This window comes from Capricornis sumatraensis, chromosome 2 (genome assembly GCF_032405125.1).
Source record: "Capricornis sumatraensis isolate serow.1 chromosome 2, serow.2, whole genome shotgun sequence".
Classification (NCBI taxonomy): Eukaryota; Metazoa; Chordata; class Mammalia; order Artiodactyla; family Bovidae; genus Capricornis; species Capricornis sumatraensis.
This window is the reverse complement of record NC_091070.1, coordinates 165,744,550-165,759,793: the sequence shown is the minus strand read 5'-3', so window position 1 is coordinate 165,759,793 and position 15,244 is coordinate 165,744,550. Positions and strand designations below refer to the sequence as shown.

At 35.8% G+C, this 15,244-nt stretch overlaps 1 long non-coding RNA gene across 1 annotated transcript in view; it reads right to left on the bottom strand.

The window, feature by feature from the left end:
* Positions 1 to 6,968: 6,968 nt before the first annotated feature.
* LOC138072633 (uncharacterized) overlaps positions 6,969 to 15,244 on the bottom strand; it is a 43,696-nt gene continuing 35,420 nt past the window's right edge. Inside the window, exons 2-3 of the long non-coding RNA XR_011144400.1 lie at positions 14,492 to 14,571; positions 6,969 to 7,135 (exon numbers count right to left, since the gene is read on the bottom strand). This is a non-coding gene — a long non-coding RNA (uncharacterized lncRNA). The remainder of the gene's footprint in view (positions 7,136 to 14,491; positions 14,572 to 15,244) is intronic.

Genomic DNA, 15,244 nt, shown 5'->3' with positions numbered 1-15,244 from the left:
AATGGCCATCATCAAAAAGTCTACAAACAGTAAATTCTGGAGAGGGTATGGAGAAAGGGGAACGCTCTTGCACTGTTGGTGGGAACATAAATTGATACAGCCACTATGAAAGGTAGTATGGAAATTCCTTTAAGAACTAGGACTAAAACCACCATATGACCCAGCAATCCCACTCCTAGGCATATACCTTGAGGAAACCAATATTGAAAAGGGTGCATGTATACCATTGTTCATTGCAGCACTATTTACAATAGCTAGAACATGGAAGCAACTTAGATGGCCATCGACAGATGAATGGATAAAGAAGTTTGGGTACATATACAAAATGGGATATTACTCTGCTATAAAATGGAACACATTTGAGTCAGTTCTTATGAGGTGGATGAACATAGAACGTATTATACAGAGTGAAGTAAGTCAGAAAGGAAGATAAATATATTCTAACATATATATATGGAATCTAGAAAAATAGTACTGAAGAATTTATTTACAAGGAAGCAATGGATAAACAGACAGAAAGAATAGACATATGGACATGGGGAGAGGGGAGCAGAGGGTGAGATGTATGAAAAGGGTAACATGGAAACTTATATTACCACATGTAAAACAGATAGCCAACGGGAATTTGCTGTATGGCTCAGAAAACTCAAACAAGGGTTCTGTATCAACATAGAGGGATGGGACTGGGAGGGAGATGGAAGTGAGTTTCAAAAGGGAGGCAATATATGTATACCTTTGGCTGAGTCATGTTGAGATTTGACAGAAAAGAACAAAATTCTGTAAAACAATTATCCTTCAATTAAAAAATAAATAAAATTTTAAAACTAAAAAAAGAAAAGAATTATACACTATGATGAAGTGGGGTTTATCCCACAGATGTAAAGATTCTTCAGTGTGATGCACTACATTAACAAATCGATGTATATACATATTATATACATGTATGTATATTATCAAATAGGATAAATGTGAATGGTGGGTGTATCTTTACAGATAACAAAATTACAGTAAATAATTTTAACAATCATGTTTATTTTTATTTATATTTTTAACTTTGATGTGAACATTGATGTTTCATTCTTGCAGACCCTCTTTCTGATCTTCCCTTCTTTTGTTTCTCACTTGGTAAAAACTTCTCATTTTTCAAAGACTTTAGTGTCAACCATAACGTGTTTCCTGTGCTTAGTCACTCAGTCGTGTCTGACTCTTTGTGACCCCATGGACTGCAGCCCACCAGACTCCTCTGTCCTTGGGGATTCTCCAGGCAAGAATACTGGAGTGGGTTGCCATGCCTTCCTCGATGGGATCTTCCCAACCCAAGGATTGAACCCAGGTCTTCTGCATCACAGGTGGATTCTTTACCGTCTGAGCCACCAGGGAAGCCAGTAAAGTGCTTACCATTCCAAATCATGTATGATTAACCCCTCACTGTTGTGTTCCTAATTAATTAATTAATTAATGTTGTGTCCCTAACTAATGTTGTGTCCCTGATTAATTTTGGTATAAGAATATCTATGACAGCTTTTTACTCATTATTAAGATAATGTCTATTTGTTCTTTGAGTTTTTTTTTTTTTTTTTTTTTTAAGGTAATGGCTGTGTCTTCTATGGGCTTCCCTGGGGGCTCAGCTGGTAGAGAATCCACCTGCAATGCAGGAGACCTGCCTCCTATATATAGCATATGACATATTCTTGGTAAATAAGTACGGCTACCAAATTTTCATGTGTGCATAAGCAGGGTCTAAACATACAATTACATCATTTAGTGATTCATTCATTTTTTATCCATTCAGAATGGCCATACACAGTGAATGAGAGCTCTGAAGTCACTACTATGGCTGAACTTCCTGCCTTTGTAAGTTGTTCACTGAGTGATCTTGGGCAATTTATTTAAACTTCCTGAGTCTCAGTTTTCTCATCTGAAAATAGGGATACTAATAGTGCCTAATGCATAGAGACAAACTGAGCAGTACGTGAGTAATGTGTATAAGTTGTCTGACTGACTGACACTGACATAGGAAACACTCAAACATGTTAACTATGTTAACTTTTATTCAAAAAACCTGAGGTGGGTTTTTACTCTCTGCCAGACACTGAAATATCATATGCTGCATTTTAAGTTTTCAAGGAACTCATAAGCTAATGCAGGAGAAGGACAAACATGATAAATAATGAATAGTATGGATAAAATCCTATGGGAGCACAGAGGGAGAGCAGACAATATCCTGGCTATTTAGAAAAGGCATTGTTTGAGAAGACAGTTGACAGAAATATGAGTGTATGTCAGTCTGAGAATGAGGGTGTGACAGGGCAGTACAAATGGAGAGAGCTGAATGCCCAAAGACGTGATAATGTGAGAAGGAAGATATGGGATATTGGAGAAGGTTGAGAAATGGAGAGGCAGAAAAATGTAAATGAATACAATCACAAGACAAAAGAGTTGTCACATGCCTCTGTATAGAAATAGTTCCTGATCTGAAGTTACGTAAGCCATTTGTGAGTGGCAGCCTTGTATATAACTGAACAAAACACTCAAAAGCACAGATTTCTTTATTACAAACTCATATAACACTTCCTAGAACATGCCCAAGCATAGGCAGCTAGAAGGTACCATGGGACCAAATAAACTCTTTTGACATAGCTGAATAAAGAAAGGGCAAAAATTGGATATGTTACATCAAAAATAAATCAGACTTCCATTAGAGCTACTAATTTTCAAAAGATTCAGTTTAAAACTAATAAAGGAGAAGCAAAATGAGCTGATTTAAATTTCACCTTCTCTCACTTTTTTATCTAGCCCTATTAGAAGTGCTAATATCCATAGGACTATAAAATGGCCTAAAGACCTCTTGTTGGAGGAATAAAATGAGGATAATAAGGGCAAATTGAATAAATTGCATCTGGAAAATAGGGAGTTGCTTGAGAACTCAACAGAACTTTGCAGTTCTCCTATATTTGAACCACTCTTTATATTTAACCTATCGTTTTAGTGTAAGTTTTTCAAGTGAAATAAATGAACTAGAAATAATTCCTAGTTGGAATGAAGTGCGAATGGTGAAGCAAATAGATTTAGCCACAATATAAAATCCATTTTCAGATGAAGCTAAATTCTGACACCCGAGTTTCCATGTAGTTATTATTCTATAGAAACAAAACATAATTTGGCATCCACAGACCTATGTAATGCCATGACACTGTAACTGAATTTTTATAAACTCAATATTTTTATCCTTTGTTAGTTTAGTCAAGTTATATCTGAGCAAATGCCATATTTTTCATTCTAAAGAATAAGATTGAGGTGATAAATTGGAATTCTGGGTAGTTGATATCCATTTTTCCTGTTGCTAAAAGCTATTACTCTCCCAGACAGCAGACTATATGTTTTTAACCAAATAATGCCATATTCCCTACCCACCATAGGAAGTAGCAGATTACAGAAACACAAAAGAGCATGTGGTTTATCGATTAAGAATGCGAACTTGGAGATTTTTCCCAGCTTTGTCACTCACTAGTTGAGAATATGAACTTGGAGCTTTTTCCCAGCTTTGTCACTCACTAGTTGAGTATTCCAGAGAAGGCAATGGCAACCCATTCCAGTACTCTTGCCTGGAAACTCCCATGGATGAAGGAGCCTGGTAGGCTGCAGTCCATGGGGTCGCGAAGAGTCAGACACGACTGAGCGACTTCACTTTCACTTTTCACTTTCCTGCATTGGAGAAGGAAATGGCAACCCACTCCAGCGTTCTTGCCTGGAGAATCCCAGGGACGGGGGGCCTGGTGGGCTGCCGTCTATGGGGTCGCACAGAGTCAGACACGACTGAAACGACTTAGCAGCAGCAGCAGCAGCAGCAGCAACAGCTGAGTATTCAGTCTGAGGCAGTTTCCACAATCTGTCTGCTCTTTGTTTTTTGCATCTGTAGAATGGGGATAACAATACTACCTACCTCATAAGGTGGTTACAAATATTTGATATGATAAGTGATAAAGCACTTAGAACAGTGTTAGACTGAAGTTTATGCTCAATATGTACTTCCTTTTAGCTACGATTTTATGCCTAGCTCTTCAGACAGAAAATTTACCAGCTGTCAAATGCAGTATTCATGGTATTCCTGCTGTTGTGTTAATTGGAATCATCTGCCCCAGGCTGCCCGGTGCCTACTGCAGATCCTACAAGTTTTTGAAGGCTCAAGTTTGGCTTTGGGCCATCTTGCTAATGAAGAGGTTCCTGAATTCTTCCAACGCTTCCTGTACTCATTATATTTCAGCTCCTAACTCCTTTCTCTATATTTGTAATAACAATTACTCAATTAGCATTTGATTCTGGATCATACATATTTTTCCCCTCTCAACTGTCCTATAGACTCAATATATACATGCTGCTGCTGCGGCTAAGTCGCTTCAGTCATGTCCGACTCTGTGCGACCCCACAGACGGCACCCCACCAGGCTCCGCCGTCCCTGGGACTCTCCAGGCAAGAGCACTGGAGTGGGTTGCCATTTCCTTCTCCAATGCATCGAAGTGAAAAGTGAAAGTGAAGTCGCTCAGTCGTGTCCGACTCTTCCCGACCCCATCGACTGCAACCTATCAGGCTCCTCTGCCCATGGGGTTTTCCAGGCAAGAGTACTGGAGTGGGTTGCCATTGCCTTCTCCAGTACATATACATGGACTTATGTTAATAGTAGTTAGGATGTATTGAGTCATTGATACCTACCAGGCATGGTGCTAAATGTTTGATGTATATACTCTGTCTTTCTGCCAAGAAGCTTTGATGGAGATTCTACTCATGTACTCATTTTGTAGGCAAAGAAACTAAGGTTCAAAAGTTAAATAAAACATCTGCTTTCATAGTTTATGAGGGATGTAGCTGTGATATGTGTTTACAACAGCTCTCAGGATCAGATATCCAGAGCCTGAGATACATGGCCTTTGCTTCTTCTGGAAATTTGAGTCATGTGAAATGGATTAATATTCAATTGCTTTTGATCTAAAACTACTATAAATTTCAAATAATATTATTTAGCTATGCTTAAAGAAGTTGCTTAACAAAAGCTTGTTTTATTTTTGTTATGTACAAAAAGGTTAAATGGCTCCCCTTCTCTACCATTACTTGGTAATCTTCCCATTTTATTCCTTTTTCGTTTGATTGTTGAGCCAAACTATTGTGATATGAACTTATCTAATCAAATATAATTAAGACCAATTGAAATCTTAGTTCCTTTCAACAGAATGGATTCAATTTTTAACTAACATAAGATTTCCATTATCAATTTACATAGATTTGTATGATCAATAGTAAAAACAAGGTAATTTGTACAAAAAGCAATATAAACTAAAGCCTTTCCAAGTTTTATTATGATTAAGCCTTATTGTTTTTCTCCTTTGAGTCTTTCCTAGTAACAGAGGCATTGACTAGTTTCCTTTGCCATTTTCCAGTTGCGGAGAAATCACAACAAATCATCATTTGGTCTTTCACTACCTTTCAATACACTAGTTAGAGATGGTAAGATGGCACATATGTTAATTACATACTCAAACAATTATATATATTTTTCAAAACAGTACATATTTTGCACAATTATGAGCAATCATGTAGAAGCAATGGAGAAATTCAGAAAAAAAAGGTGGAGATCCACATTCTATTATTAACTAATATGAAATCTGGTGCAAGAAATGTATTCTTTTTAACTTGAGTTTGTTCATGTGTAAAATGGAAACCATTGTACTCAACTCAAAAATAATTTGTGTAGGATTGGATTGAGACTTTTTTAATCAACTATCAGAGTCTATGCAATGTCTATCCCTTTCCCCAAACTCTCAAATTATATCCATCTATTTTAGTTTTCTGACTTACAGAAAACTTATTGTTGATCTAACAGTAGAGGCAGAAATGGCCACCGGATGATTATGGGGACCTCTCTAATGTGTAGCTGACATGCCTTTACATCATTGTAATCCCCAAAGCTATCACTTAAGCCTACATTGATACTGCTATAGTGGATCTACAAAAAAATATGAAGAATTTAATGAAACTTCACTTTCAATTGGTTTTTGAGAACACTTCCATGTCTCTGAAGAAGTTAGTTCATCTTTAGGCTAGTTAGCTTGAAAAAATTTTAAGAATATTTTTGATATAGATTAAATTTATTGTTATTAATATTTCATGTTCTCTTTTAGTCTATGCTATTTATTTTGTTCTAAGTGAAGGAAAACATCCACTTTGTAAGAGGTGAGAAATAAATGATTTTATAAATACAAAAGATATAACTTTTAATAATCTATATTCTCATATTAGTTTTGATGCAGCTGGGCTATACTACAGATATGATGGTCCTTCCTGTTCTATCCAAGGAAAGAAGAGTTTTGAATCTCCTTGTCACATGATGGATGTGAGTGATTTTCCTGAGCAAGCACCACTTTTCTTTCTAGAAGAAGAACATAGTTAAGCATATCAACTTTGATACACCTCCTTTAACAATTTCAAATTGGGCAATGTTGCTTTAATAACCCACACCTGGTTAAGATCTCTGTTCCATTGAATTCACACTGCAGTAATGAGCCCTGAACATCAGGTATAGAACATAATGAGAACAATGCAATTAATCACCAAATCGTGCTCAATTTCAGTAACATGAAAATTTCTCTTACTTTTTTTTCTCCCTAGAAATAATATTTTATGTAGTGGAAAAGGTAGGTAAGGTTTCAGTGATGAACAAAAAAGTGTTCTCAGGTTTAAAAAAAAGCTAACAGTCAGCAGGCCACATGAAGGTGAATGCATAAACCAAATACCTATACCATCTGTTATAGAAAATTAACAGAAATTAAGTGGCGCACACTTATAAAAATATATTCTTTCACAGCATGCTAAAGCATATTTTAATAATTAAATTTCTGAAAAAGATAATAAAATTTATTAGATATTAAGAAATCTTAACATTAAGTAAAACATGGGAGATTCTGGTTTTGTGGGGGAAAAACATACACACAAACAAACTTCTAGGCAGGTAAATCTATAGCTATAATTATTAAAAACAAAACATCTTGGCTGAATATCTAGAAAGTCAGGCACACAGGTCACTAGTTATTTGTGTGTTATAGGAAGAGTCACTCAATCTCTGTTGGTTGGTATGTCTTCTCACCTGTAAAAAATAAAGCAGTGAGACATTAAGTAAAGCAGAGTTTAAGAAAGTTCAATTCTAAGGCTCATGGAATTTGGGTAAAGAGTAGAAATTGCAATGGATAGTAATTTATCCCATTCACCTGTTTCATGTAGAAATTTTAGTGAAAGTAATGGGAGAAAAACACATTTGTAAAGATTTACTTTTTTAGTGGGCTGTACTCCCTTGCTGTCATTAAGCCCTGACATACTACTTGGGTATACTAAATACAAGCGAAAGAGACTTGAATCTCTACTATTTAAGTAGGACATGGCCAGTTGTCTTGAAATTGACACAAGGCCCACATATTTATGACTACACATATTTCTGAATAAGACAGTTCATTAAGGACTGTCATTTGAAAAACAGGTGCAATGAGTCCACCTGCAAAATTAGTTTATGTGCACATTTCCTGTAATAATAAAAACAAATTGGGCATTTAGGCACTAGCTATGCATTTTTTGTAGATATGCTCTTCTTTTATAATTAAAAAAAAATTCCCATGTATAATTTAGCATCTATATGTGGTATAAACCCTGTTCTTTCTACTCAATTTAGAAACAGTTAGTATGAAGGGCTACTATCCTTTATAGAGTGAACGCTTTTTTGAGATCAAAAATGACAATGTGTTTCACACAATTTGCAGACCAGTTGACATGGCTGCATTTCTGATTTTAATTTAACAGTGTCATGAACACTTACTTTTTCAATTTCAACTAAGGTAACCAGGCAGGAAATTCAAATGAGTAAAAGTAGTGATTGATGCAGAGGATGACTTTTGACATATTTAAAATACACCTTCAAGCTTGAGTTTGATGCTCTAAACTAATTTCAGGCTACCTGGAATAGAATTTCATTTAGCTTAAGCAAACAATTTGTGCAAGGACTTTTTAAATGTAAGGACTTAGAAAAAAACAGTATTTGGTTGAGCAGTACACTACAAATCCCATAAAATGGGGATGCTACAATTGTTTGAGGAGACATGATGAGATGATTCCTTGCAATAGTCATCACATCATACATTTGAGAAAGATTATATTACCATCATTTTTCAAATGAGAAAAGTGAAGATCAGAGAGATGAACTCATTTGCGTAAGGCTGCATAGCTGATAAAACTTCAGCATTGGAATTGAAAATTGGACAACTGATTGATGTCACCACTTTTCAATAAAGGACTTTCAGATATTTTGTAAATAATTGAGATAGATAGACAGATAAAGAATTGTTTTTAAGCATGTTCTAAACCCAATTTATGAACAGCCCCTTTCTGAGTAAAATCAGGGATTGAACAAACAAGATTGTTACTGAACTCAGGTTCAGCTGCTCATTGCTCAAGAATCCCAAACTGAGAGAGGGTAAAAGGAAAGATAATTTTATTGAGGAAGCCAGAAATCCTGCAGAGAAAGTGGACTCAGGTCCCAAGAACATACTCCCCTTTGTCAATCAGGAGCTTTTAAAAGGGAGCTTCAGGGTTGCATAGGTGGGGTGGGGTGGGCATCTACATGCAGAACAGCCTAGACAGTCCAACAATCTTCTTTAAACTTGCCATGTGGTGGTCTGATTATTATCTTGATTGTTTTAAGTACAGTTAATATTCTAAGGCAGGGTTTTTTGGTTCCCATTTCCTTGAGGCTAGTTCTTAGATTGTGCAAGATGGAGAAATGCATGTCATGGCTACAGCCTGGTCATCATGTAGCTAACTTCTTTCACTGGTGAGGGTTTTGGTATCTGCAAAATGTCTAAAATGACATGGCTCAAAATATTATCTAGAACCTTTAAGAAGGAACTAAAGGTCTTTAAACTTTTTAGTGGCTAAACCAAAATTATTTTATCTTGCTTGACAGTTTTCCTTTCTTTCTGTAGTTTCTCACTTCTCTGATTAAATTTAACCTTTGGAACTTGGGGAAGGCCTAGGAGACTAAAGTTTTCCTAGAAAATAAGAGGCAATTGGAGGACAGGAGAAAGGATGCCCTGTCCCAGAAAGGCCCCATATGGTCCTGCTCAGTTGCAAGATGATTTCATATTATTCATAGGTCTTTCTTTCTATGCTTAGTGCATGGAGTGGGTAAAGGGCTTTACGGATAAGCATCAACTTTCAGTTGAGTGGCACCTCCTGCTAGAAATGTTGGAGAAATGTGCTGTGGAAAAATCGCACATTAGTTCTGGAAGCAGGATAGGTTGAAATCTATGTGAAGTGTTAATGAGTGTCACTTCCTTTCAATCATCAATACATTTGAAAAATAATAAATAAATTAGAAGATGGATGCTTTCTCCAAGGTATGGTGACAATATCATAGGAAAGACAGCTCTGGTCATCTAATTTTGAAATTAATCATGTCTTCTGGAATAACAATTCTAATTACATTCACTTCAATTTTATTTCAAAAGAAAGAAAAAAAAATCTCAGTACTAACATAACATCAGTACTTTTCTTTTCTTGTCTCCCGAAATCACTCTAACACTATTGTGATGATATCTAGAACTGTAAAAAAAAATCCAGACAATGCCCTTTATTTAAAAAAAATATATAATAATTTTATCAATAGTAATCATGCTTTTGTTTAATGCCCTTCATATTGTCCCATTTCTTTATTCTTATTCTTGGCCTCATGGGACAAGCCACAGGCAGATTATGATGTAATATGGTGCAGCAAAAGTTATTAAAAGTGGTGAAATAAAATGCTGACTGTGAACCATGGTCATGGGTGCTTTATGTGTTTTCACAGGTGTAAGTCTTTTTCAGACATTTTCTTAAGTTTAGTTAATATTTTTTTATGAATTCTTAATAAATGCTTCAATATTCATTAAAATAGTAATAAGGACTATTTTAAAAGTCAGCTTTGTCACTTCTCTCCTGAAGGAGAGCAAGCACAGGGAATATCATTTAACTGGGTCTCTGAGCCTAAATGATGGGGTCACCCTTGTAAACAGATCTTAGAATACTAAAATATTGTTTACAATATGTAGTATTTGACCATCATTGCATTTCCAAGCAGCTTATAAACTTTATGGAAAAGACTTTATTAATCAATTTACCATCTCTTAGAAGTAAGCATGGGATAAAGTATTTTAACTACTGCTTGAGACCAACTTCTGGTATATTTTCCTTCTGAACTCTGATTGGAGCCCTGGTTGACTTTAGAGTTGTGGTGACCGGCTTTGGGTGAAATGTGAAGTGAGTGACTTTGCATTTGAAAGTGGTTCATTAGACCTTGTGAAGAGTTTTGAATAGAAGGGTCTGGAGAGGACCCTGGATATACTCCTCCATTACTTTGCCCCACTCTCCTGAGCTACCCCAGAAATAGGATAATCTGTCTTAAAATAGAAATATGTTAATATCAAATTGACAGTACATTATAGATTACAAAATCCATGAAGGGAAATGCTATTGCTTTAGTTTACCACTGAATATCACAAATATTTATTGAATACATAAATTAATGAGTAAATAATAAGTTAAGACATACTGACCATACACTGTCTTTCAAGCATAAGTCTGTTGGAGTGTGCAAATATATTCATTAATTAATAACAATAGTAATAAATTCAAGGGAAAACTGCATAATTAATTTTCTTATAGTAATTCCAATAGCTTACAGTTTTGTGAGGAAATATTTCCTTCTGCCTGAGCTAAACTTTTATATTCTTTTCATTTTTGTGTTCATTCAAGAAGAGAAATATTAGCTAAAAAAACCTTAAATAGTTTATGAATATAAGAAAAAAGGAAGATGGGCACTTTGAGGACTTAATATAAACATTATTTCTATAAAAACATAAATAACATTTAAATACAGAGTAATGTGAAAATAATTTTATTTAAAATTGCATGTGTATGCATACATGCTCAGTCATGTTTGACTTTTTGCAACCCCATGGACTCTTTGCGATCCTATGACTGTAGCCTGCCAGTCTCCTCTGTCCACGCGGATTCTCCAGGCGAGAGTGTGGGCTGGGTTGCCAAGCCCTCCTCCATTGTCCTCCAACGTCTGTATAGTCAAAGCTATGTTTTTTCCTGTAGTCATGTGTATGTGTAACAGTTGGACCATAAAGAAAACTGAGCACTGAAGAATTGATGCTTTTGAACTGTATTGCTGGAGAAGGCTTGTGAGTCCCTTAGAGATCAAGGAGATCAAGCCAGTCAATTCTAAAGGAAATCAGTCCTGCATATTCATTGGAAGGACTGATTTTGAAGCTGAAGCTCCAATATTTTGGCCACCTGATGTGAAGAACTGACTCATTGGAAAAGACTCTGACACTGGGAAAGATTGAGGTTGGGAGGAGACATGGATGACAGAGGATGAGATGGTTGGATGGCATCACTGACTCGATGGATATGAGTTTGAGCAAGCTCTGGGAGTTGGTGATAGACAGGGAAGCTTAGCATGCTGTAGTCCATGGGGTCACAAAGAGTCAGACAGAACTGAATGACTCAACTAAACTGAATGAGATCTTTAAAGGCATCTGATATCAATGGTTCCGAGCAATTTGAGCAAAACAAACTCATGTCAGAAATAATGCATGTGCCTTCCTTTCATGGTAAAACCAAAGATATTCACGACACTGTCTTTGTCCCAAGAAATGTGTCATCTGAAAGTAAGAGGATAGAAGGAGCAATTGCCTTAGTATTTTTTGGTTTGTAATAAGCCAACCACTCTAAGACAGGCCTAACATAACCAGCAAGTGCAAATGGGTACTGTCACTTTGAAGTTAATTCATTTATAAAATAGGAATTTGAAAAAAGCATATTAAAATCTCTCTCTCTCTCTCTGGATTGAAAATTTGCTGTTACTTTGTTGTAAAAGAGGTCATGCTCTTTTGAAATAGTATGACACCCAGCTATTCACAAAGCCTGTGTATATATGCAATATTATCCGATTCTATTTCATTGGTTTTTTTAGGCCAAAAATATTGAGATCATACTGAGTAATTAATAAAATTTGTATCCTTCTGTAAAAGTTCCATATCTGTTCAAAAATTACACTTTTATTAAAAGTTCAAAACAGAGTTGCAGGAGACACATTTTATCTGAAGTTTTAAAATAATGTTAAAATGTTCTCCTTTTCTTTCCATTACACTAAGGAAAAAAATCTGTCTACAATTCAGTTGGTGAAATAATCACTGAAGCATTCATAAATATATAGGCTTAATTTCTAAGCATGGAGATTAGGTTTTTAAGGGGGCCTGTTTTGCAGTCACTGTCTATGCTACTACTTTTGTAGTGATTGTATTCTGCATGTTATTCCTAGCTCTTTCCAAGAGAGAGCAGTAGTGAATCACATTCTTTGTGCTGGCTATATAGTTTTACTCAAAAGTACTGATTTTCATTTTCAACTTTATAACCTTTCAACCTATTGACCATGAAAAATGCTCTGACACAAGGTGGCACATATAAATGTTTAAAGTCCAAAGGATAATTATCTATATTCATAGTTAAAACTGTGCCTTGATTTCACAATAGAAACCATATGTTCACTCAAAACACTTTCAATAGGTTAAATAACACCCAGATTAACCCTGAGTTAGTTTACTGGTTAAAATAATAGCAGCATCTTCTTCCAATTCAGTAGTTCATTTATCATCTCTGATCAAGGCACTAGACATGAACTTTCAAGATTTAAAAGCTTAAGTTTAAAAAGAAAAAAAAAAAAAAAACAGGAGAAAAAGTCTACAGATGTTTAAATATCCTTTCTTGACCTTATCATGGTTTTATCTGTTCAGGTACTTAATACCAGCTTTGAGAGTCATTACTGAAAATCACATTCAACTTTGTCTTACATTTAAGAAAATAAAAATTTTCTCTCTCAAGTCATGAAGGCAATAACTTGATGATTTTTCCTTGGCAATTTAACCTTATGGAGAACAATTCAGAATGATTATTGAATTAAAAAAAAAAAAAAAAAAAAGCAAATTGCCTTAAGCCTAGTTCAAACCAGCGGAGTGGCCCAAATGGAGGAAAGTAGAACACTTCTGTCATGGCCAGACCAGAGCATCTTGCTTCACTGGTCTGTGGAAAGGTTTTTAGGAGGCTGAGTAATGTGACGTGAAACTTAACTTTCAAATAAGTCAACTCACACACACACACACACACACACACACACACACACACACACATGTATGTTACCATCCTTGCAATAATTGATTATTCTGAAACTTTGAAATCACTGCAGCAGAAAATTACAAACTGAAAACAAAATTGTGTATTGTGGCAGTAATTACAACCCAAAGGAAAGAGACACTGAAAGAAAAAAAGACAAACAGGCAAATGACTTTTCAGCGTGTGCCAGCTCTGCTGACACTAGGCGGGCTGCACATTGCCCCTCGCCCTGCTTTGTGATGTCACACACAGCTCCTTGTCAAGCTGCAGAGATCACCTCCAGTGAACAGATGATCTACAGGGGACTTTATCAGAAAGGGCCTTTCTGCTTCTGAAGAAGAAACATTTTTTTTCCCTGAATATTCTATTCCAACCCCTTTGGAAATAGCATAAAAGCATAATACAGAATGAAGTAGGGGGCCGGTGGATGCTTGCTTGATATACTTGTTCTAGTCACAATATTATTTTTATAATTACTTGGAATCATCATTCCTCTATACAGAAACAGACGAAGGCTGTGTAAACTGGTGAGGGGATTATTCCCTTTGGACATAAATGAGTTCAGTCTTCATAGGCAAAAGCAAGAACTCCAGAGGGGGCCTTTGAACTGAGTGTCCCTTCCCTTGAAATTGAAAAATGATATCTTTTGACATATAAAAACCAGAAGCTCTGTTTGTTAGAGAACCATTCTCTTTCATTTCCTGAAAATGACATTCTAAAACGTTGGTTTGCATCCATCACAGGAAGATATACGCTAAACAAGCCAGCAAAACCATTCACCTTTAGAAAAGCCGCCTCTCCCCCAATGCACTCCCTCTCTCTGTGAGTTTTCATATGTTCTTTTTATACACCTTTACCATCGTTTTCGCATCATTTACCATAAAGATAGGACTCACTAATAAATCTCTTTTATAGAATGCTGAAAAGAAATCCTAGAGGTCTTTCATATTTAATATTTCAGTGACTCTGCAGCCTTCATTTGGTCATGGTGTAGGCTATTTTGGATAATGTTTGCCTGAGCCCTAGTGTTATTTATCAATGCGACTCTGAATGTGTGAATATCAAAGAAATTTCCTGGCATTTACATTGGAAGAATATGCCAGGCTCTCCTCAGTTCCAGTTATTGACAACTAACACCAATGTAGCAAGGCTTAGAGCTACTTTCACTCATAGGAAGTTCACAGCAGTGACTGCTAAAGCCCAGGAATCCAGAAATGGTAACAAAACATTTATGGTACATTACCTATCAGCTCAAAGCGACAAAAGGCAGGTAGCGGTGCCAGGGTGAGTGTTTCATTTAGTTTTCCAGTCGTTGAGCTAGCACTTGGAAAAAAAAAGGAAACAATACGTGGTTAATGTTACTAGAGAAAAGGTTATGCTCTGTAGACCTAATAGATTCCAAATATAAGTAGTGCTTAAACCAAGAAGTAAGGAGGGAAAGTTGATGTCAGAGAAATTGTGTCTATTCATTTGTAAGTGAAAAGTAATTGAAATACCTATGGAAAATGGACCAGAGTTACTGTTTTTCTTGCTTTTCTGCTCTCACTTCACTTTATGGAATAAAAGGGAATTAGTATTATTTTACCAATAAAAGGAGAAATTGAGTCATAGGGTACATTTTCACTATTCTTTACTAGGTTTGATGTTCATTGTGGATACCCTCAATGGACAGAAAAATTAAAAACAAAAATCAGCTAATCGAAGGCAAAGAGTAGCATTCTTGGACCTAATTCAGTGTTTATTAGACAGTATTTTTTAATAATGCTATTCATTTAGGTCTCGTTCTTTCTTTCTTTCTTCCTTTTTTATTTTCCCCTGGGCAATCAGAAGCTGAAATACTATACTTCTGCAACACCCTCTCTGTTCTATTTCAGGGTCTGATAGCTCTGGACTTAAGACAGCCTCTAAAGAGATTTTTAATGAGAATAGAAAATTTTCTGTATTTAACAGAAATATATATATGCAATAATCTCAAAAAAAAGGCAGTGAAGTGCTG